Source organism: Harpia harpyja, chromosome 2 (genome assembly GCF_026419915.1).
Source record: "Harpia harpyja isolate bHarHar1 chromosome 2, bHarHar1 primary haplotype, whole genome shotgun sequence".
Lineage (NCBI taxonomy): Eukaryota > Metazoa > Chordata > Aves > Accipitriformes > Accipitridae > Harpia > Harpia harpyja.
Window position 1 is genome coordinate 52,274,177 of NC_068941.1, and position 26,148 is coordinate 52,300,324.

Here is a 26,148-nt window from a genome sequence, read left to right on the forward strand (position 1 = left end):
AATACCTTTTTGATCATAAAATTCCAAAAAGAAAAAGAAGCCTGTTAATCTAGCTGAAGTCAGACAGACAGAAATTTCTCAATTAGTAGTTCTTCTAATTCTCTCTTAATAAGTCTTGGTATTTCTATATTATACCTTATCTGCGATAATTGTTTTTGCTAGCAAAGTTTTATCCAGCAAGCCAGAATTACATCAGTCAGCCAGGCTGAAGAACAGAAATTATTTATAAAATGTTATGGATATCTCCTTTGTCCCCCACAGTTAATAAACATTTTTATATTATAATGATGTAATAATATAAGAATAATACCATAATGTTCTTAACTTCTTCAATTCTTAACAATGTGTCATGGTTTAAGCCCAGCCAGCAACTAGGCACCATGCAGCCACTTGCTTGCTCCTCCCCACTCCCAGTGGGATGGGGAGGAGTATCGAAAAAACAAGTAAAACTTGTGGATTGAGATAAAAACAATTTAACAACTAAAGTAAAATAAAATGTAATATTACTAATAGTAATAATAAAATATAATAATAGTAATAAAAGGAATAAAATAAAATAAAATAATAAAATAAAATAATAAAACCCAAGAAAATACAAGTGACGCACAATACAATTGCTTACTGACCGATGCCTGAGCAACAATATGCCCTTCCTGGCCAACTCCCCCCAGTTTATATACTGAACATGACATTCTGTGGCATGGAATATCCCTTTGGCTAGTTGAGGTTGGCTGTCCTGGCTCTGCTCCCTCCGAGCTTCTTGTACACCTGCTTGCTGGCAGAGCATGGGAAACTGAAAAATCCTTAACTTAGGATAAGCGCTACTTAGCAACAACTAAAACATCAGTGTGTTATCAACATTATTCTCACACTAAATCCAAAACACACTGTACCAGCTACTAAGAAGAAAATTAACTCTATCCCAGCCAAAACCAGGACACAATGTAATAATGTAATCAAAAACAAACAAGAATTTCCCAAATGATAGTGAAGAAAATACAAATTTTATATATAATTTCTTTTGCCATGTTTCTGCTGTGATCCTACAAACTAACACAAAAATTGAGATTAGGAAAGTTGAGAAAAAGTTGACAAACAGAAAGGCTAATTGGGTAGCAAAATGAGGCAGCAAAATGCTGAAACCCAAGTTATCACATACAGGTGCATCCTAATTTAAAACACACTCTTCTCTTATTCATTAGAGTCAGCAGTAGTTGTTGTCTTGACAGTAGAAAACATTGTGGTACTGCTGTCTGATTAATAACTTCCATTTGCAATCTGGGTGTTGCTGACTACAATGGAATCGTTTTCAAAGTGACTCCAATGCTGTATGATAAATGGATGGATTTCAGGAAGAGGGCTTGATCCATAGACCATCTGGAGACCTGGTCTGGAGACCATTTCCAATGCTGGCCATGGAGAAATTGCTGTCTGTTTTGTTTTGCTGTTACTAAATTTCATTTAAATTTACATTTACATTCATTTTTCTTTATACTTTTATATTTTCCAGTGTCTTATTATACACTCCTGTATAGTTCTTACATAAATATTTATCTGACATCACTACCATCGCAGCAGAAACTGCTGAAGATTACAAATGTTAATAGGGGTTAAAAGCTAGATATTATGTTTATTGGCTTATCTCCACCCATTGCGTGAGCATATTGATATTCAGTTTTCATTTTTGATTCTTGCAGTGTTTTTCAAGAGTAATCAGTTTGGTTTCATCAGTTTACAAAGAATGGACTGTGGTCCTCAAATTCCAAATCCATAGTCTGTTTCTAGATTGAATGGCAAGTATGTATGCCGTAGGCTCCTCAGCTCTGACCATACACCAAAGTTTACGTCTTATAGGAAATTCTCAGCAATTTTCTTGAACTGTTAGTTTAGTTTTAACCAGAGGACATAACACATGGATGGTGGGAAACGGATCAAAATTTTATCATTGTTCCGGTCTTTTTTTGAGGAAAGCAAAAAAAATAAGGTAAGCAGGATAAAATGAACCCAAATAGATTAATTCATTTTTTTCTCTAAAAAGTGTAAAGTGTTAACCATATGAAAGACTATAAATATACTTAAGTATAAATAGGAAAATATTTGAGGGGTTTTGTGCTATGAATTTTGCATTTGGGAACAGGAAAGGCACTGATCAGTAGCAATAGGAATCAGGAGCTCTGCACTATACTGTCCATCAGCATTTGGCTAGTGTTATAAAAGTTGGGAAATCCCTGGCCATATCTCTTAAACATTTATCTGCAAATTTAGATGTTAATGTTACACTGAAGTTTAATTACTAGGCACCTCTGAACATCAGACTGTAGGATATAGATTAACTGCAAGTAAATATGAGTGCTCACCAACATGCCCAAGTTAAGAGCCTTGGTGCTCAACACTCCCACTACAATGAGTGGAAAGACAGAAGCTCTTTTAAGTCTGGTTTAATCTCTGGAGATGCCTTTTCTTTTCTTTGTTGACAACAGAGGATATTTTGGACAAGACTCAAACTTTCAGCCTTCAATAAAGGGTTCAAAGTTGGCCAGGAGAGTGCTTGAAGTAATTTTAGTCTTGTTTCTCATTCTGATTGTGCCATATAATTTAATTGCTATATCATGCTCTTCATTGTTAAGAAACTTTTTGGAATTGCTATTTTTTATTATCCTTTTAATGTTAATTCATCTAGCTTTAAAAGTTATTTTAATGATAGTACATGATACCATGTGGTTCTCAGCAAGTCTTGTGTCAAATATTTAGTACAACTGTGTTGACATTCTGCCAGGCTCTTGGTGAGAGCAGCTTGTAAGAAGTCTTGTTGTTCAATCTGATTCAGTTTAAGGCAGGTCACAAATCTCAGTCACAGTTCAGTAGATCATCCAGATTTTATTGTCTGATTTAGCCTCTTTTATGGCTGGCTTCCAAAGCAGTGTACTGGTGTGCGAGTTCAGAAGAGGCAAACTAGAAAACGTGAAGAAAAGGACTGAGAAGGCACCATGCTGCTAACATGCAATCCATACTTTGCTAGCAGTCCTCTGTTTCAGTTCTTGACATTGTCCCCTGTGAATAATGGCAAATTAAACCGTTATAAAAGTCATATAATTTTTTAGAGGATGTGATGGGTTGACCCTGGCTGGATGCCAGGTGCCACCAAAGCTGCTCTATCACTCCCCCCCTCAGGTGGACAGGGGAGAGAAAATATAACGAAAGTCTCATGGGTCGAGATAAGGACAGGGAGAGATCATTCACTAATTACTGTCATGGGCAAAACAGACTCAACTTGGGAAAATTAATTTAATTTATTATCAATCCAATCAGAGTAGGATAATGAGAAATAAAACCAAACCTTAAAATACCTTCCTCCTTCTTCCTGGGCTCAACTTTACTCCTGAATTCTCTACCTCCTCCCCTCCAGTGGCGCAGGGGGAGGGGGAATGGGAGTTACGGTCAGTTCATCACACGTTGTCTCTGCCACTCCTTCCTCCTCAGGGGGAGGACTACTCATGCTCTTCCCCTGCTCCAGCGTGGGTCCCTTCCACGGGGTGCAGTCCTTCAGGCACAGACTGCTCCAGCGTGGGTCCCATGCAGGGTCACAAGTCCTGCCAGAAAACCTGCTCCAGCGTGGGCTTCCCATGGGGTCACAGCCTCCTTCGGGCACCCACCTTCTCCGGCGTGGGTTCCTCTGCGGGCTGCAGGTGGTTATCTGCTCTACCGTGGACCTCCGTGGGCTGCAGGGGGACAGCCTGCCTCACCACGGTCTTCACCAGGGGATGCAGGGGAATCTGCTCGGGCGCCTGGAGCATCTCCTCACTGACCTTGGTGTCTGCAGGGTTGTTTCACATATTCTCGCTGCTCTCTTCTGACTGCTGCTGGTGTTGCACAGGTGTTTTTTCCTCTTCTTAAATATGTGATCCCAGAGGCACTATCACTGTCGCTGATGGGCTCGGCCTTGGCCAGCAGCGGGTCCATCTTGGAGCCAGCTGGCATTGGCTCTGTCAGACATGGGAGAAGCTTCGAGCAGCTTCTCACAGAAGCCACCCCTGTAGCCCCCCTGCTACCAAAACCTTGCCAGGCAAACCCAATACAGAGGAACAAAGATTCTCTGTTCTGGAGTTTAGTGGTCTATTATCTCTGCCATCCTCTTAATCAAGAAAAGCAGCTGACAAGAAATGTGCTAAATATGACTAACAGGAGACTGCAGATAACAAGACTCAGTACTTTGCTTCCATGCAGAGAATACAAGTGACAAACCCTGGATAAATTCATTTTCCTTTCCATTTAAAAATACCTACCCATGGTACCAGCCAATATTAAATATGTCCTTTTCTGAAATCTATCGTCAAATGAAAAATAACTTAGGTCTACAGAGAGGTAGATATCAGATCTAGTAATATGCATATATCCATAGCAGTAGGATATACTCCATTTTGCACTGTAACACCTCAGTAACAATTCACAGAATAAAAGTTGAATTTTTAAAAAGCAAGTTTCAGTACTAACATTCTCAAGAGCATATTGGTGTGTACTGCCATCCTATTTGATGGTCTGAATCTAGTCACTGAAATCTTCTAGTAAAAACAGTAATACTCCTAGTCAGTAAATTCTGGAGAGTTCTTCTATGTCTATTGTATAGCAAACAATTCCTGGCTGGAAAAATTTGTGAGAAATCCTTTGGGCAAGAATTATTAGAAATATTCATTAATGACATTAACATAAATTTTCTAAATGACATGAACATAAATTATTGTCCACATTTTTCTGAATGTTTTTAAAAGACTGATTGCTCCCTCACTATATTATTAGTTTCATCACACATTGTTATTTAGAAGAAAACAATTTAAACAATCTACCAGCAGTAGCTACAGCTTTTTGTTGTTGTATTTGCTTCTGGATTTCATTACCCCTCAGTATATTGATTAGGTAGGAAATTTATAGTATGTGTTTTCTCAAACGAGTGTTTGAGAAAAATATCTATCTCTTGAAGGTATTTACAAATACCTTAATAAAAGCCCATGAAATATAATAGCAATGAAGAAGGTCATAACACTTTTTCTGCTGTTCTAGGATACATAGTAAATCTTTTCCTCATTTTGACAGGCCTTCCCATTCTGCTCTTTTTCTGTGCAATAACCTTTATAATTATTACTAATTATATCATGTAATGTGTATGTTAGCTTCAGTCCTTCAATAAACTACAATATTTGTAACACTGAAATCCCATTTTTATGAGTATTTTTCCTTCTCTATTTCCATATCAGAGCTTGACTTTTTTTTTTTTTTCCCTTGTCTAATCCTTCCTAGAGCAGTCTCTTGTTGTTTTGGGGTTTTTATTAGTTCGTTATATTTCTTATTTCAGCCATTGACAAACAAGTTGTTTCTTGTTCTCTAGAATGTAAACTTACTTCTTCTCCAAATTTTACCCCTTTTCACGCCTGAGTTATTAGCTGACATGTTTATTTTCCAGACCAGCTTTTAAAATTTGTTTTCCTTCCTTTAATTTATAAATGATATAATCAATTATTTATACATTATTTTCCTAGTGAGTCCTAGGCAGAATATTTGATTGTCCTCAGATAAGTCATGCCACAAGCAAAGCTCGCTCAGGCAGCTGACACCAGTTAGCCCAGCTAGTTTTTAACCTCTCCTGAGCCTTGACATGTCTAAGGCCAGACAATAACTGCCTACATATTGTGTCACTCAGTGAATGAAACTGATGCATTGTACGAGCCCATTCACCCCCTTTTGCTGAGCTTGCATTGTTTTGCCTGTTGCATACGCAGTCATAAGATAGCCTGAGCAAAAAAACTGGCTATGAGAGAGAAATACAATCTAACTTCAGCTGTGTAATAGCCTTCCCTCAACATCAGCCCAGCATCAATAATTTGATGAAGGTCTAATTATCATGTTGGCTGGCTAAAATTTGAGTGGTGTCCACACAGTATTACAGAACTTGTGGAGTTTTTCCAGGCAGACTTATATACATGAAAATACTTTTGTATTCTGAAGTTAAGTACAAGCAAGAGATTTGTGCCCTTTCCATTGTTACTAATAATGACCCATAGCTGTTCATTTTTTAACTAAAGAGCTAGTTTTATAAGTAGATGACATACTGTCTTCTAGACTAATTAAAACTTATTTTTGGTCCTTAGGTGTAATGACTACTCTTCTGAGATGAGCTCTTAATTAATGCACAGAGATCCTGAAAGTCCCACCTCTCAACAGTAATGATTGACATCCAAGGATACATAAATTACACTAATTGAGCTCTCCATTTATACATTTTTCTGCAGTCAACTCATCAGAAAAGGTAGGAGAACAGACCTGCATAAGAAAAGTTATTTTGCTGTCATCTGTATTTTCCTGAGGGAGGAAATCTTGCAGAACTGGTGAACATTTTTTAGCATGGATGACAACTTTTCTCTTCAGGTTTTAGATGTAACATTTGCTTTGCTATGAAGATTAGCATTTTTAATTCAGAGATGTAGAGTTGAATAATGACACGGTGTTCACTATTCAAAAACAAGAATACCTTACAAGTCAGTGGGCAATGCTTTGGATCACAAATGGTGTTGCATAGCAATATATACTTTCTGAACAGAAGTTGTTTGGTATTAAGATGAGATATTTCACTGTGTAAGTGGTGTTTTATCTGAAAATGTCCTCTTAATTTTGACCCACAGTCAGAAGCAGAGATTTTATACTATTTGTTAAGCAATCATTTATTTATAGGAGTCAATGTAGTACTTCAATAATAAACTTTAATTTGCATTTAATTTAACTCTATATTATTCTGGAGTCAGTTAAGATGAAGTCACTAAAGTCATTGAATGAAGTCCAGTATTCTCATCTGAGCTGAAGTCCATTGAAACAAAAAAATACTGATAAGAACATGGTGGGTGGAGAGGAACAAAAAGCACTGGAATGTATCAGAGAGATATTTGGCAGAGGAATTACACTGCAAATGGTATATAGGAAATACTAGAAGCAGCCAAGGAAAAAAACTGGAAATGAGGCCAAACATATGCCTACGTGAAGATTTATCTATGTTTTAAACAGCAATCCAGGTTACAATAATAACAACTTATTTGGTCTCGGAAATCAGCTTTTGTGTGACTGTGGTTTTGTTTGACTGTCTGGGTAACTTAGAACACTTTAAAATGAACTTACTTATTCCTTATTTATAGCTTTCATTTCTGGTGACTTGTAACAAATTTCAGTGAAAATGGAGCTCTTGAAATAGGCATCAGACTTTCATGAAAGAAATCTGTCCAAATTCAGTGTTTATATTTTACATTTACCTGGTATCTGTACTCTTTTCTAGAAATGGGAAGCATTGGCGGGGGGGAGGAATTTGAACATATTTCAGAGGTGATGTTTTAGGATTCTAAAAATGAGCCAATGGTTTAATTGGCAGTGTTAAGTTTGAGGGGTAGAGGAATTACACTTCCTTGGGGAATATCCATACTGGAGAAGATTAAAGTATAAATGCTTATTAACATATCCTTAAATCTGGAATAGAAACAGATCTAGTTGTTTGTATCTAGATGAAAAGTAAACAGATCTATGGGAAAGAAAATGTAAACATATATATATGGGTGGACTGGGGACTGTTTAACTTCAGACATGTTTTACTGCTCAACTGCAACACAAAGACTATAGAGGAAGGGATTAAAAGGAAAACTAAAACCAGGATTGTGTAAGGCAGGTGCTGGACAGAGAGAGGTTCCATCAAAGCAATACACTGACTTTGCAACATCTCCTTTGTGTCCAACAAGGTTATAAAAATGTGTATTTCCTGTGCAAGACTACAGAAGGAAGCAAACTGGGAGTATGGGAGCAGAGTAACTTAGAGTCCAGGCCTTTGTATTTCTTCCAATAAAAATATGAGGACAAAATGAAACAAAACTTAAATTTAGAGTTAAGAGTACAGAGATATAAGTAGAGGCTAGGGAAAAAAATGGGAAATAAAGTATAAGAAAAGTGGCTATTCTAAATGCCCTTCATATTTAGAATAACTCCATACTTTTACCATTAGTGCAAAACTATTAGATCTTTTATGAGGATGTAATTTCATCATCTTTGTGATACAACTCTTCATCCAAAGTAACCCATTGCAAACTTTTATATCTACCTATAATTTGTAATGTTACTGTGATTTCTGTATGGCATGTATGGAGACATAACATCTAGGTATTAAGTAAATTTTTCTCTTTATTGCTGGGCAGATGGAAAGAGTATGCACTCTAATTTGGCTACTTTGAGAAAGCTGAATTGTTTAAAACCCGAACAGTTTGGTAGAACCAAAATGTTTTAACTTGTTAAGGAGAACAAAGATGCTTCTGTACAACATAATACAGCCACTAGTCTGTCAAGGTCTAGCTTTATTATCATGCCTTCAGAATTTGTGTATTTTTATACTTCTGAAATGGTAAAAGCTCACTCTAAGTTTCACTAGACTGTATATATGTGGAATATCTAATAAGAGGAAACATATGCATACATTCAGAGTGTTGGCAGCTGTTTTACACTGTAGTTAAAATGTATTTTGTGCTAATTCAAAATAAAAGTTCTACCTGTAGCACCAGCTTTAAAGCAAATGTCAGATCAACTGAGCCTCGTCTTATGATAATCAATTAGAAATTAATGATAGGTATTTCATTTTGAATAGCTGCAACAATAAATTATTCTCAGGGTAACATGGTGGAGCCTAGTCTCCTTTGGCTTTTGGAACCAGTAAAATAACAGAACATCAGTCAAGTTAATAAAGTGTGCCCTTATTACACATTCTGCATCTGTACATAAACTGCCAGCATATGATCAAATACTGCAGCTGTTTCAGTTATATCACAGTCACATCATAGACATTTTATAGTTATAGCAGAGAGAGAGTTCCAGGGACAGCTCAGTCACCTTGCAGACATACAGAGTTCAGTGGAACCTCATTAAATTGCACCTTGATATTATATGAAACTGGTAGCACATCTATTACGTATGGTGTATATATAATTTCTGTGTTAAAATTGTTTTGTATCCGTTTTGTATGCATTGCCTGTATGTCTTCTCAAGAAATCCAGGCTTTTGTTCACACAAAACTTCAGAGTTCCATGTTTGCATATTTTAATTTTGGATTGGTAGTTACCAAAAGTAAAGGATTATTAATAGTCAAATGGCAGCATTGTATTGCATACTTTCAGGCCATATAAAGGCATTAATAAAGTACCTAATATTAATTAAAATAATTATAATGTAAGCTGAAATATTAAAGTGTGTTTTCATAGCTGTTGACACATTTTTCCATTTCACCTCATGGACGAGTGTTTCACTTAAGTCAGTGAGTTTTGCCATTGACTTTTACAAAAGTAGAATTTCATGCAGTCAATTTTTAGTAATAATCAGATGTGTTTTAATAACAGCTGATTACCTTTTCTATATTATCAGGTTTCAGTGTGAGAAACATCAGAGAGCGAGAGATCTTAATAAGAAAGTGATTCAAGGAGTTATTCCTGAAAAATGTTTTAAGAATTACTTAATGCTGAACACAGAATAGCTAACTGCTACATTGCAACAAAATCAAACTGGCAACTTCTTTGTCTCAAATTTTAAAGACACTATAATCTCAGCCTCATTGTTCGTTTAGTTCCACATTAGAATTCAGCAAAATAGTATAACTTTACCATTTAGGTAGCTAAGCAGTACAACAAGATACAGGCTGCCAGCTAATCCAATATTTGAATCTTAGTATTTTTGCTAATTTTTGAAGCAAAAAAGCCCAAGTTTACTTAAGGAAGAGCTCTAACAAAAAATACAACCTTGTGTTCTTAGCTACTCTTCCTAAACCTATTCTTCACACTTTACAGATAAAGAAACATATGTGTATTTGTTCTGATAACTTTAAGTGCATGTACAAAAAAGAATACGTTGTAAAACTAAAATATGTTAGGTGGGATAATAATCTATTATGGTAACAGTCAAATTGCTTGTCATGTCATGAAGGGTTATGCTTTAATTAAGCAATAAGGCATGACAGGGTGTGAATTACAATGTAATAATTCTTGTCTAGTGTATTGTTAGGCAAGAGGCCAAAGGCCTAGTGCCACTGAATGCTGCAGGAATGAATTATTATGCTGTAATTTAAACAATGCAATATCATATTGCAATAACTGTAAAATATTACATTTTAAATGAAAGAAATACAAATTATAGTTTTTCTAAACCTAATTACTCCCCCAATAAACTATTTCATTGCCAAGGCTACCACAGAAAAGAGAGGTTTTCTATCTAATATTGTATTTAGATTTAGATGGCAATTAAACTCTATGACAATTGTTTCTGGGAGATCTGAAGAATGCTATTTTGATACCATTTTTTCCTAAAATAAACAGAAGACATACAGCTCTGAGGAACAAGTGTTCCCTAAATTCTTTCTTTTCATTGGACAGAACTAGTGTACAACTCTTGAAGGAAGAGCTTTGTGAAACTCCTCTTATCTAGGAGCCTTGCATTTAGTGGAGGCTTTGTTGTTACTTTTACCTTTTGAAAGCACAATTTTTCTTCTTCCCATTCTTCCTTATTGACACCTTTTCAGAAGACACCTCATTTATAAAGCCCTTCAAATTCATCTCTCACACTAATTGTTTTTTTAAAAATTGTATTTTTTGTTATTTTTTTCCCTGATCATCAAAGAAGTCAATAGGAAGAAGACAAAAACACAGGGTTGTGAGAGGTCCTATTATATTTCTCTGCTACAAAGCATAAAATCAAAGATACTGTAAATAGTTGGAAATGTTGAAAAAGGTTATGAGTTCTGATATTCTTCTGCATTTTCATTGGTTATATGATATAGATAGCAAAACCCATGTAGGTAAGTCTTAAAATGCATGATGTTTACCACTACTAAGAAATCATACCTTATCGTCCATTTTGCACAGTTATTTCACAGTTTGCATGTCTGGAAAAGGTTCAGCGGGTTCCATGCCTTAATTGAGATGTGGGTGCAGTTTCCTTGAGAGAAATTGGAAGCCTCATCCACTGATACATTTATTTGTTTGTAGCTGAACAACATCAGCCAGGTTAGTGGTCTCAAAAAAAAAAAAAAATCCTATTTCTTCTCAGTTGTGAGATTCAAGAGAACTGGACTAAAATGTGAGGGTTTTCTCATTATTTTACATTGCTTTTGTGGCAGTGATGTAAATCAATACAGCTTCAAGAAGTCACAGGTCTGCTGTACAGTATCTCTCCAGTCTAAATCTCTGTGTTCCATGGGTTTTTTCAGTTGCATTTTCGTGTTCAATCTGAAGCTGACTATTGTTGATGCACTACTGAAAATCAGGTATGGGATCAATTTGCAAGTTGCCGTTTGAATCCTTAGTTGATTGAAGTTTATTGTCCTTAAGTAAAACCATAATTTGTCAGTTGACTTAATCACATTACACATAACATACTTCCTTTCAGTGTTACAATATTTACTATGGTAATGCTAGCAAACAATGTATAATACTTCATATTTTTTTATATCATCACTTCTGTACTGTAGTGTAGCTGTAGTAGTAATAATAGACTTCATGTAAGAAGAGAGTTAGTGTTTAGGTTGGCACATGAACAAAAAGACAATTTTTTTCTGTAACATTTGGATTACAAGCAAATTTGCCTTCAAAGGATTTTTTGTACACTAAGAAAATCTGTCACTATGACAGAGTTCACAGGAGAAAACAATTGGTTTAAATTTCACAACAGTTGAGTAGCTTCCTCTTCTTCGTAAGCACAATGCATCAAAAATAAAATATATTGCACTTCCAATATGGTTTACCACAGCCAGTTGAGGAATTTGCTTTTGGTTTCATAGTGATTAGGAGGGCATTTCTACTTGTTAGCTTTCAGCAAACAGTTGTCTTTAATCTGAGACTGCAGTCTAGTTAAGGGTTCACAGTGATTATTCGTCACTAAAACATTTTTACTGCCTGTAACTCCTATAAACTGATGTATTGACTCACTTTCTCTACTTTTGTAATACAACAATTTGTATTAATTGTTGTATAATTTTATAATAACTTCAGCAGGAAAATAAAACAGCAACAAAAAATGTTCAGGGCAAAGGATAATAAACTGCCAGTTGAAGCTTCTGTTTTTCAACATAGTAATGCTTTTGAGATTTGATTAGCAACGACATATTATATGACAAAAGAAGAAAAAGGATTTAGAAATGGAAACTAAAAATAGTTGTGTGGTAATTTAATAACCTGGCAGATTTTATTCCATCTGTTAGAAGAGTTTGAAAGCCATTTCCTGCTGCCACTCACACCGCAGAAGCTTCAGAGTTCAGAGATGGAATCAAATACCTGATGTGAAAATCTGCTATTATGATTCATATCCAAAGATTCATATCAATATCCTTGCCTAGAATATTGTGTAGGGTTATTTAAAAAAGAAAAACTGAATCTAAAAGTTTAGGATTATTATTTATTTCATTGTCAATACCACACCTTCTGGCAGAAAAAGGACCAAAAATATTCATCCCTTTCAATTTGGTGAAAATTGGTGAAACTATTCTATGTGACTGGACAACTCAGGAAACCAGATTTCTCAGATAGGTGGTCCAGTATTCAAATTTCATTAATTTACTTTCAGGGTGACAGTACAGTGTTATATTGATCTGTGCTTTATTGCCATCCATAATTGATAAGTGAATTGGGGGAAGAGAACATCAAGTCAAATTATGTGGATAGAAGGTATGAAGGAGAACATGTGTAGTGTATACCTGTAGCTGATGAACTGGCCTTCCAACCTGCCATAGATAAGTACTGGCACGCACTGTGTTCTGGTGATGGGTTAGCTGCAGCAACCCACGTGTATCTGTATACAGCTGCTTAGGTACTATAATTGGTTATTTCTAGATTATACTTCACAGGTCTTTGATGGATATAAGAAAGCATAAATTACTTTTTGTCTTTAATAACAGAAAATCTGTAACACTTCTGGTAATGTTAATCTAATTGACAGTATCAGACAGCATAGCTTCTCTTCACTGGGGGAGTAAGAACATAAGTTAGAATTGGACATGGGCGAGTGGTACAAGCTGCTCTAAGCGCTATAAACTCTTTTTACACAGAAAAGGGTCTTTTACATTTGGTCATTCAGGAAGAGAATCTAGAGGGAGCACTGAAGCTTCTTCACTGGCAACTTGACCTTTTTATTTTCTTTTCTAAGCTGGCCAGAAGAAACACAGATAAGTGTGTTTATATCTGAAAATGTAAATATAATCTACCTTCCTGTTATATAAAGTTTTCATGAAAAACTAAAACCCTTATGTAATGCACTTTCCACCCATTCACACATTTGCATGCTTTTTGCAAGTTTTAAAATGCTCTTGCCCAAGATTATATTTTATGTCACATGAAATCACTTCTTAGAAAAGAAAATGAAATAGTTCATTTTAATCACAATACAAAGGAGTACTGACAATTCAGCTGTTGTTTTTTCTTTATATTCATCTTTTAAAAAATTTTATCCGTAATTTTTAGGAACCTTTTCAGGTATATGACGGAAGCGGCATGATTACTTATTAAGTTCTGAGCCCTATATGAGAGGCCAGTTAGTGTCATATCGAGTGCTGGTTCTACGGTATGGGCATTTCCTTAGACATTTTCAGAACTGGGCTGGAACAGGCATAGAAGGGTATAAATCCTTGTGCTACATTATTGATCCACCAAGCTATCTGCTCTGTCAGGATATACTTGTTTCCTACCTTGTCTGTGCAAAACAGATGTGATATTTACAAATACAGATCAATTGAAATAACACTGGTGTTAATGATTTTCACAAGCATGAGAAAATCTCTCATTGTAAAGTTTCACGCTAACCTCTTTTATCAGGCCTAAGACCAGCCTGTTGGAGTGATGAAAACTTAATAATACTAAATTACCGTGTTAAAGCTAAACTCACAGTGGGTTAATATGTTTTCATATTGAAATCAATTTTTTTGTCCCAGTGAATAGACCTTGGATTTAGTAAGACCAGCTCAAGCAAACAGATTTGTTAATGTGCAAAGTGTGATTTGTCTATGTTATCTGGGCTTCTGGAGAAGGATGTGTGAGTAGCTATAAGCAAAAGGACTGGAAGAGTTGACCCATGTGCCCTTCAGACTTTAAGTAGAATATGGACTGCTGTCTCAAAAGCGCATTCTTAAAACTAGCCTGAAAATACAGTTTTCCATATGGAACAGCAAAGTTCATACAGAGTTTCATTATATAGCTCAGGCATATATGAAGTTTTAATTAATTGGTGCTGATTTGTAGGAGGAAGGCCTAAGTTTAACCTTTCCTTTGTACAAGGCTTATTCTAAGCATTCCTCCCCTCACCCTTTGACCCAGCATTTGGACAAGTATACCATGTGATGCAATAATTACCTTTGTCACTTTATTTTGGCATAAACAAATGGATGCCAAATGTGACTCTTTTGCATATAGGTCCACATTATAACAATGATTGCTAGAAAGAAATAACAAGAAATTCAGAATTTGAATACCCATTGATACTTGGAATCCATAAAGAAGTAATCTTGAAGAAAAATAAATAATTTAATATTCCTAATGATACAAAAGATATGACAATTAAAAAATTATCTCAGGCATTGCATTAGTGTTATTTATCTAATCTTTCTAGTTCCTTTCAACTGTGTATTAGATGATTGATCAGCTCAAAACAGATTTTAGCCTTTTCTTTTATAAAGCAAGGATTTTTTAGATCTATAACTGTGTGCTGTACACCCCAAGGTGGCTTGAGCAGCCAATAGGAGTAATAAGGGTGATTAAACCTTGTCACAGGGGGTTAGCTGTGGTGCTTTCTTCCCACATGACAGGCTGTGACAGTCCAACAGCACTGAAGCAGAACAAACGACAGTGGCAGTTTGCTGCAAGCAGTGCTACTGTCACATCTCCGGCTAGAAAGCTAAATGCTAGGTATTCAGCACAGGGAAGTTTTAAATAGACCATGCAAATTCTGGTTTCAAAAATTTTGTTGCAAATAAGTAGTGACATGCATTAACTGCAGAGTGATTGTGTTGTTACGTGAGTGATTGTCCACTGTCTGACGCTGGCCATGATCATAGTTTATGAGTGACACTGTTGATCCATTTACGTTTGTGCTTAGCTGTTCCTGTTAAGGGAAATCTGCCTTCTTTGAGAGAGCTGGCATACTAATGTAATTAGAATGATGGTTATCGTTGCTCTTTAATGACTGCATGTGTTTGTCACTCTGAATAACTATGTACCGGATGCTACAAAAACCATGTACCTGACTGAGCCCAGGATAAAATCGCATCTATTCAGATATATCATTCAAACTTTCATTCCTGAATACAACAGACTGACTGTATGAAGAAAACAGAACAGTGAACATTGAATTTTTAATGGATTCCTTAAAAGGCAAAAGCTAACCAAGAAAATGCACCCCCGAATTCAGTCTTTTCCAGTGTAGCATTCCAGGCTTTTGTAACATAACAGTAGAGACAGGTTTAAAGAAAAAGGAAACTAAGCATCTTAGTAGTGTGCATAAGGGAGTGGCATACTATGAATATTTTGTTTTCTTGTTTTAAGCTGAATTTAGACAGTGTTCCAAATCCAGAAGAAGAGCAGTACTGTGAGTATTGCTGTATGTTATGTATTTAAATCTATAAAGACGGGTAGAAGGGGTTTGGAAAAAGTTCAAGAGAACCTCTACAAAGTCAATAGCGAATCAATATAGATAAGAATATTTTCATTATTTCAATATACATCTTTTCTAACTAAAGACATCTTTTCTAACTAAAGTGTTATGCTTAGATTTCTTACTGCTCTCACAAAAACTAGGTAATTCTGAATAAATTCTGGCTTGAAATTTTCTAGTTGCTGGTTTTGCTATTAGCAATAAGGTTGGATGAAATTGTCTCACTTAACTATGGGTGGTTAAGGAACTGAAGGTTACAGCAGTGTAGTTGAGCTTGCACAGAAAATGTCCCTTCCAGAAGGACTAAACCCCCCCTTTTGTACTTCTTTATTTAAAATTAATCCCAAATTTTACCATTTCTGTTCAGAGGATATTTTAATCTTGGAAGATGTATTTTTCTAATTTTACTAGTCTTTCCTAAAAAGATAGTTAGCAATTAAACGTCTATGTTTCAGCACACTTTATTTTTTATTTCTGCTAGCTATAGATATTAAACATGTAAAGTTTTACATGTGTTGTCCCGTTTTCACATATATTCACATCATGACTGCCCAAACAGGCGCCTCTTTTTCAATTTTAAAATCTGTTAAGAAAAATCCTGTCTTATTAAGGCGAGAATCACCAAAGCTTATCTTAGATCTGGTCATGTGCATCCATTCTTCGGTGTGCTTCCCTTGCACTGCTGGGCACATCGCCTTCTGGCAACTCCTGAGCTCTGCTTCTCCATTATACCCAAAGCAGTAACAGCTGTGGTAACATTTACTGGTTGAAATACTGATATGACACTCCACTCTTTCAATACAGGGCATCTTTTTCACTCTATTCTCTCTCCGGCAAATTATGCAAGATTTTTCACAGAAGAGATCCATGCTGAAACACAAGTTCAGTTTCTCGGACATACCTGTCCTTTCCTCAGCCCTTTAGTGCCCTTGTTTCTGATAGGAATTGCAACATGCTGGGAGGGAAGGATTTATAGGCAAAAATGCCTGCGAAACTATATAGGGAGCATTGTTTCCATCTGGTGAACATTGTGTGGTTCACCAGAGAAAAACTCAGATCCATCTGTGTTTTCTGGGTATGTCAGAAGAGGTTGCTCTCTAATAAATATTATCAGTGTTCTGGACAACATTGGGAGTGGTTATGAGATGAAGCAGGACTTTCACCAAGCAGTAGTAGCTCCTTTCGGAACACCTTTTCAGCTACCAGTGTCTTTTCTTCTCACTCGTCTTACCAGATTTTTGCAGATCCTCGAAGGGTTGGCCAGGGGATGTCATAATCGAGTTAATACATGTCACTGAGCTAGGACTTCAGCCTCATAAATCAGAACAGGGGCTTACAAGACAGGAGGAAGATAATGGTTGCCTCAAAAATTGCACTCAAAATAAAAAAATATTAATGCCAATCTCAACAAGATTAACCTGTCTGCTTTATAATTTTTGTCTATGAAATAATTACCTAAAATGTAAGATTAGGCATTTGAGAGCCATTCTGAAAAAACAGATGTGTGTTGTATAAGAGTAAAAGAAGCCTCTTCTACACAAATACCAATCCAGAGTATTTTCACAGAGCAGTAGAATTTCTTTAAAAAGCTGCAGTTTTTAAGCAAAAAGGCTAGAGGAGGTGACATCAATATCAATCCTAAATGTTTTTTAATTAGTAAAATTTAGTTAATAAAATTGACAGCAGTTGAATACAGAGTAATCATGTTTAGAAAGCTACTCAGCGGTTTGTTTAAAATAAGTCATTAAAGTCATGATTTAGATGTTCTGTCTTGCTTACCCACCACACAAGCAGTTAATACAAAACATTCCATTCTACTGTTATGAAAGAAAAAAATATATTTTTTTAAAAGAGCTGTAAATTAGGTTGTGCTGGAAGCATCCATTTTCTTGCCTCCATCACTGCCAACTCCCACTGTTTTCTTTGATATATGATTTGCAGACTACTATTATTATTTATGTGTTTTACAATTACTACGAATGACACCTCCCCTTCCTCAGCCCTAAGCCACAAATCTGAAATGAATAAATGCTGTTTACTGTGACAGTCTGCCTTTTGTCTGTGGAACAATGACAAACTACACCACTGACAGCCAGTTGCTGTTTTTAACTACTGCTCTCGAGCTCAGTCTTTGAGTGTTCTTCAGAACACGACAACAGACAGTCTGGAATAAAATAAGTGAAAATGTATTGCATTTGTTTAGCATGCCGTGACACCATTGTCCAATGCATTGACTAAACAAGAATAAATTACATAAGCATGATAGGTTTTAGTTCTCTACATTTCACTGAGATTTGTACAACTGTGGTCACATCAAAATTAATATATTAATGCTTTTTAGTATTAATCATTTTGATATTCCTATAGAGAATTGCCTTCTGACTGAAATGAAGTGAGGAAGGAGAAATAAAGGGAGCACTTTTAATTATTTGTGAAATCTAAGAACATTTCTATTCACTCTGAGTTCTTCAATAGAGCTAAGGCAGCATGGAATGACTATCTGTATGAATTTTGTGAATGTATTCTGACCCGCAGCTAGTCAGTTAAGAAATGTTAGAAAGAACTGTTTAATATCTAATTGTACCTAGCAGAGCAGAGTTAGTAAGTAAATCAGTTCTTATATTTTGACTAGACAGCTTCTATCTAGATGCAGACTTGTAAATATGCCCAGGTATTTATTTGATGTCATTTTCTTTAAATCAGAGTTTGCACACAAATGTAGCATTTCTTCTTGAAACCAGATGTTATCCTTTTGTTTATGCCTCTTCCTCCCCTTACACACACCTGGTGCATATGTGTACATGTGCACACACACGCACACACATGCACACACACAAGCATACAAAAATGCTAGTTTATAATCCTTTTTTCAAATGTATTTGTGTATGTTCCTATATGTATGTTCCTATACATAAATGAGTACTGCACTGTTATTTTACTTAACTGTGTAAACACAACAACATCACAAAGGATTTTCTGGCATTTCTATTATTGTCATAGAGTGTTGTGCTACTTTCAATAATGGAAGAGCAATGTCTAGTGTTTAACTTAAATATTTATTCAGTGCATAATGCTACACGTGTCCAGTATCTGGCCAAAAAGAAATTTTTTCCTGAATTACATGTAGTATACTGATCAATATAGGTCTTTTAAAATTCCTCAGTTTATTTGTGGTGTTTTAAATTTCTTTTTCCTTTTTCATTTCTCAAATCAAAGATAATGGAGAGAATATGAGCAAATTCCAAGTCTGCATTGGCACTGCCAGCTTGTAGAAAATAAATTTCTAATTAAAAAGACATAATCTATAGTCTTTCTTGGAACTTCCCATAATTTCATACATTAAAATCTGCAGTTAGTTTTTTAACACATATCTCAGATGAATAATTTGCCTTCTCTTCAACTATCTATATCTGCTTTCTTATTGTCTTTTTTTTCTTCTTTGATTTTCCCTTTGAAGTCCCCTGTACCTGTTTTATTTCTTAGACTTCCTATCTCCTCCTTGCAGAAACACCTGGATACATTCTTAATATAGTTTTCTCTCTGTTAAACAGTGGGACTAATTATTTTCATATTTTTTTTAAATACAAATAAAAGCCATGAAGTAGGGAGCAGGGTAGCTTCAAAGCGCACAGATTCTTGTCCTTGTAACAGTCATTCCTCCAAGATTGCAATTTTTATACTAATACCCAGAGAAAACACTTGAAGAAAATCCATGAAGTAAAATAACTTCTTGTATATCTTTGTATACTGATTAATAGATAATATAAATTGATATTTAGTTCATCTAGGGGTCCGGTAAAAAGAAATAATATTCTTGTATGTTTGAAAGAACTGTTTTGTGAATACTTTTTTGAGGGTAAAATATGGTAAAGTACATTAAAATACAGTGTGGCAATATAAGCATGAAAATACTCATCTAACTGGCAAGAAGACATTGTATGTGTTTTGTGTGGGCAAGAAGTCAGAGTTGCAATTAGGTTCCCTTCCCAAAGGCTCAATCCACACTAAACTCAAAAGAAAAACTCTTCTAATTCCAGTCTTACTAGCTTAGCAGTTTTCTATGGTGTTGGACAGCATGAAATTAATGAGTGAATCACACAGCATAATACATGAAATCAAGAACAAGCATATACATTCAGTAAAGCAAGCCATTTTGATATTCTCTGCTAGGTATTCTCATCCAATAGAGAACACTTCATCCTCCTGCATTGCCTCCTGGCTGCCAAATACATTCCTATTTGAACAAACAGCATTGTGCTCATTCATATAGGTTAAGTATCCTTCCTAAAGACATAAAGTGTGGTTTAGCTATTTCAGATAATATCTAGGTAATGGCCATTATCTAGCTATAATAAGCTACTTGCTATCAGTAGAGCTATCCAAACATTAATGAGTTCCTTTCAAATCTGGAGATTAGTTAAGCTTTCATGTCAGTTATTCACAGCTGGTTTTTGATTTATTTATTTTTTACTTTCACTATGAATTTTATTAAGATGATTCAACAAAGTCTCCTCATTAGGCATTTCCTGTGTATTATAATTGAAACAGTTATTGATAGTTAAAAACAACAGAAAAAATGTTTACACAAGGACAATGGTTTATCTCTCAAAACCTTAATACAAAGCATGTAGCAACCACTGCTTGTGATATTTAAGATGAAAATCTAACAAACACATGTTCAAAATTAAATCAGTGTTTACTGTCATTTGAATGTATACAGAGAGATTGATAAATACTAATAAAAAGGCCAGTAAAGCATATGCAACAGGTACTTTACTGATTTAACGTAGCGATGAGGCTTCCTGATTGCTGGGAACTTCTGTTATCAATTACAAAAACTCCAGAAAAGAAATAGTTTGGCCTGCAATACAAACTGCACAAATTTAAGCTTTCATCGGGAGTGTAACAGTGAATTCTAATTATCAGTAGATTCCTAATGTGATTTTACACATAATAATCTATGTAGATATGACAGATTCATATGAACGTAAAAATTTACTTGGGTTATAGTGATCTGATTACCTTTGCTATTTCTAAAATCTATAGAGAATATGCAGTTTCACATATATGGAATAGCTTTAAAGTAGCTTGAAACAAGCTACAGTGGTGAAGCTGCTATTCAACAGAAATCTTTCTCATGATTGTGAAACTCTTTATTCAGGGTAGATGTAGTCACTTGCAGAATAACAGTCCAGGGGATCCTTCTTCAAAAGCAGAAAGGTTGAGGTCCCTTCATTATAAAAGAGCCGTGTCTCTTCCCCATTACTCTTGCCCAATCATCCTAGCTGCAAAAGCCACAGCTATTTGTATTCAGCCCTCCTCAGCTTCTCTTTTCCCCTCTCTAGTTTAATTCATTGCAGAACTGGACAGCATGGGATCAATGAATGAATCCTATTTCAAGTGACAATACATTAATTTAAAAACAGGAATATACAGCCAATTTCACCATCTAGATTTGGTATTCTAATCTAATAGAAAAGCTTTCATGCACTTACATTGCCTCTTGGCAGCCGAAACAAATCTCCATCTGTGAGAATAGTACTGTGCCGATCATATGACTATGCTGTTTACACTTCAATTTGAATATATAAAGCTGGTTTTCAATTATAAATGTATTTCTCTTCCTTAAGTTTCCTCGAGCCCTGGGGTCACTAGAGACATAAACCAGGAGCAATAACAAGGAAACTGTGAGATGACCAAAAAAGAGGCCATTAATTCAGACCCCTTGTGGTAACAGGCCAGTAACCATAAAATCATTCTCCTAAACTTGTCGCTTGAAGCACCCATACAGGTAGACTACATTGTATTCACCATTACAAATTTTACTGAGTAATTTTTACCCATTTTTTTTTCTTTTTTTCATTTGCTACCATGGGTATTCTGTGAGTGCTACTCTATGCCTCACATTCATAGATTTTACTGGAACTTTACCATGCAAATCAACAACCAACAACAGCAGAAGAAATGCAGATATAGGATTTGACTTGTGACTACCAGACAGTCTGATTTTGCTGCGAAGTTGCCTCAGGTAACACATCAAGAGCTTGCAAAACAATGTAGGAAGCACCTTCTGAACTGAATGTGACTATAATTAATACAGTCACCAAAATGACAAAAAGAAATATCTCTTAGACCATTTCCAGTGTCAGTTTAATTCCTTATCTCAGTCTGTAAAGAAGTTACTACATCAAGTCCAAACTAACACAGCAAACCAAACTTCAGACAAGCTGCCATTTTGCAGACTGAAAAGCAAAATGAAACAAAAATCTCAGAAGCCTTATAAAGTTTGCCAGAGATTTCTTGTTACTAGTTAATTTTACATAGAGAACATCAGAAACCATTGTGAAAGGCATCCGTGCTTCTGGTTAAATTCATTGTCTGATTTTATAACATATTGAGCATATGCAATTTGCATTAACTTCAACTGTAATGGGGTGCTATAGTTTGTTATGTTTTTCAAAAGGATATCTTACAGCTAAATACCTGAATTCTATTGATGTTAGTGGAAATTACTCACTAAATATTCTCAAAGATTTGCAAATGATTTTTCTGTGTTGTCAAGTCAATGCTTCCTGTGCCTTTATTAGTAAGGAAAATTACAAAACCTAGGTCCGTATGTGGTCATTAGAAAGCGAACCTCAGAAAACGCAATTTAAGGAAATGTAATAAAAAACAAAAGGTTTATCTACAGATGTTCTTTCTTTGATTAGTTTTTGATCAGCATAAGAAGCCACAAAATATGTAAAACTTGTTTTTGCATTCCAGTACTGTGTTCAGAATGCTAGGGCATTCTCCAAGCACTGGAGCAGTGTAGAATTCCCAATGCAAAGAGATTTACAGATAAAAAATGAGGGATAAGAAGATTAGAACTAAAATGTATGCCATTTTTGTAGAATATATAATGAAATCCGTATTAATATGTAGCCTTGACTATGAAGTTTCAGCATGGATCTCTCAGACTTTGCAGAGGATTTGAAAAATCTTTTTGGAGTAATTACATAAATATGCAAAGGAAATCTCTTAGTTTGCTCATGTTATCTAGCAGAAGCTTACTGAAAATTACAAAAGAAAGTCTGGAAGAAAGCTAACAATTGCTTTTCTCCAGAATATGCACTGCAGCCGGTGCTGCTAAAAACCTAGAGGAGGAAAAAGTTCATTGAGGAGGAAATATCTGCCAGTGATGAAAGTTTATGTGCATTATTGAAGACTAAGGAGAATTGTGAGGAACACCAAAAGAACATGACACATCCAGAGAAAATAAGTTCAACAGTGGCTGATGAAATTCGTCCTCCCTAAGTGGGAAACAGCACACACTGCAGTGAGCGAATTACAGTATCCTTCATGTACTGAGGGACTCTGAATTAGACAGAGCCTCTCAGGACAAAGATCTAGGCATCACTGTAGACAGCTCAATGAAGACATCTGCTTAAAATGTATCAGAGGTCAAAAAAGTGAATAATATTTAGGCTGTGTAGGGAATATTATGAAAAATATTACAATGTTACATAAATTGATGTACATCCCTACCTTGACTGTTAAATTCCATTTTGGTCAACTCTTTTGTGAAAATTATATGGAGAGGAAAAGTGAAGGTTACACAAGGGCATGTAGATTTTCCTCCTGCTTAGAAGGGAGAAAAGTAAAAAGAAATATAAAATTCTGAATAGTAATGAAAATCTCAACTGGATGTTTCCCTTTGTTCAATCTTAATAAAGAGATCAACTAGAGACATGTACTTTTATGAAATGTGTGTTTGGTCTTTAGTACTTAGCACCTTTTATTTCTTTCAATTTGTGATAGTGTTTAATTAAATGCTACATGTCTGGGAATAAGAACTGGGAATTTAATACTGGCAGAAAAATACAGATAAAACTGAGAAACTTCATTCTTTCAAAACATATCATCATCTCTTGTGTCCTAGAATTGCATCATTCCTGTGTGGCTTTAGTCAGAGAGGATAGTTAGGTATTTTTCCTAAATAATCACTGTTATTTTCCACTTTTAAACTCAGGTGTCTTGTCTGTTGTTTCCTCTGTTCCCAAATCCATGACATCATGCAGGTTTCATTGAGGAAAAAAAAAAAAAACCAACAGTTATTAAATATCCCACTGTATTTTCATAAGAAATTACCAGTGTAGTTGAAAATTTTTGCTCAAATAAAGCTTGGATATGTTTTCCCTATTTGCAACAGAAGTTTTTTAAGAACTGGAAGGTAGAAGAGATCAACTATTGAGGATGCTTACCTAGACTTCAGTCTGTATGCTGTGCAGGAATACTTTTCAGATTATGATGGCCTTGTCAATTCAAAATGGACTAAAACACAAACCCAGTAGACAAATGCTCCTGTAGAGCACTTTCTCAAATATGATTTCAAAGCACTGTAATACCATTAGCTGACAGTCATTTTGAACTGTTTAGGACAGTGTGCACACATCTCACTTGTGTAGAATGAAGACTTTAAGATGGCTAGAAATACAGTTTAGTTGTTGTAATGGCTGTTTGAACAAAAGACAATTATCAAATGGTTTATTATGATGTGACAGAAGGAGAGAAGATATTTATAGTAGGGGATACAGTCACAATTATCTGGGCAGTTAAACATCAGAACATGAAGGACTAAAAAGAGGAAAAGGCCCAGGACCCATCTTTCCACCTTCCTTGGGGTTTTTTATTTCCTTTTTTTTTTTTTCTCCTCCATGTTTCTCTCTTCTGTTTTCTTGAGTTAGAACTGTTGTTATTCTACAAAGATGAAGACTTCTTGATTCATTCTGGGTTTTACACTGCTAATTTAGTACTTCTACATACAATGCTCATCATTTTTTTATTATTTTTTTCTTATTTTGTTGCTCTTTGTTACTAAAGGGTTTAATAGTTACTTCTACTCTTCATCTTCACCCTGGGAAAAATACTACAACTCAGCCTTAAAGCAATATTAAAAAAGAATAAAATCTAAGTATGTCATTTATAACATCTACATTATAAATTTCTAACAAAAATATTCTTTATCACATGCTAATAAGAAGGACAAGCAAAGGTGGATAGTCCTGAACTCTATCCATTTTTACAATATAAAATAAAAACATCTTGCCAGACTTCTTCCTTAAAATATTATGCTCTGAGTTAGCTAAGTTTTAGTGAACTTCAAAAAAGTTTTGAAAGAGCAAGAAATGAAGGAATGAGCTCTCTGCTGAAGTATGGGTAGAAAACAGACAGTCACAGGTTTCTGGACACACAAAGCATCAGAAAAATGTTGGAGAACTGAGGTGTGCTCTCAATTGCCTGGTGAGCTTTTATGTGATAGATAATGAATTAAGTTAAAATGTTGTAGGTTGATCGTTAGAAAGTTTTTGATTACTGCACTTGCAGTAGTTCTTAAATATCGGGAAGTACAAGTAGCATAACAATTCCGTTGAGAGCAAAAGACTAAATAATTGCAGTCTCATTTCTAAAGTCTTTTATGGCTGTTGTATAAAAACTGGTCAAGAATTATTAGTTCAGTTACATAACTTTATTGATATTTGAATCCATCTCTTTTCCCATTGTACACTGCTATAGAATAATAAATGTAGATAGGGGGGAAAGTAGAGGTTTAGCCACCAGCTGCATGGCAATGACTCCCTTTTTCTCATTCTAAGATCTATTATTTAACCAGTACTTTTGCTGTTAAATGTGTGTGAAAATGCTTCTATATGGTCTTCATTTGAGTAAGCAAGATTCTCTGCATAATCAAGCTATATGCCTCACTGAAGTCAAAAACTCTTACATTCACAGCAAAATTATTATCAAAGATGTAAGGATATGAAAACATGATGGCTTTGTTTTGATAAAACCCATTCTTTATAAATCCTTCTTGACTAACACCAGCTATGTTATCTTCCTTCTCATCTTTGATAATCCCTGTAAAACTTCAGTGTTTTACCTGGCACTGTTGACAGGTCACAGGCCCATACGTACAAGGACTCTCCAACTGACTTTTTCACATATAGACATGATACCTCTTTGACTGTGGACTCTAAGAAGTTCAGCCCGACCAGCTCCAACACATGTTGAAAAAAAATTTGTTATTTTCATCCAGAGAATTCATCATTTAATTCTTTCAAAACTCTTCTACTTTATCTGACATTCTGATTTTAAAATGATGGGTTTAAAACTGTGTTAAACATTATCTCTAGTTACTGTTGACAGGGAAGAGATTTCATTACCATCATCATGTATATCATGAGCTTTCTGCCTAAATACAGAATGAAACTACTTATTGAATAATTCTGACATTTTTATTTGTTATGTTTAACTCTGATGGCCATATTTTTCCTTTGTATGTTTTCCTCTTATCTTTTTTGTAACCCATGTTTCTTTTCATTATTAATTTTTCCTAATTATCACTAACAGTTTCAGTTTAATTTTGATTCCCTAATGTGTTCTTCTTGTAACTGGTTTCAATTTAATGAAGTGTTTGTT

General features: G+C 35.2%; 1 protein-coding gene across 1 annotated transcript in view; it reads left to right on the top strand.

The window, feature by feature from the left end:
• The first annotated feature begins 6,197 nt into the window (after nucleotides 1–6,197).
• Nucleotides 6,198–26,148, top strand: part of TENM3 (teneurin transmembrane protein 3) — a 641,819-nt gene continuing 621,868 nt past the window's right edge. The window contains exon 1 of the mRNA XM_052779556.1: nucleotides 6,198–6,298. The gene's annotated coding sequence lies outside the window, so the exon portion shown is untranslated. The remainder of the gene's footprint in view (nucleotides 6,299–26,148) is intronic.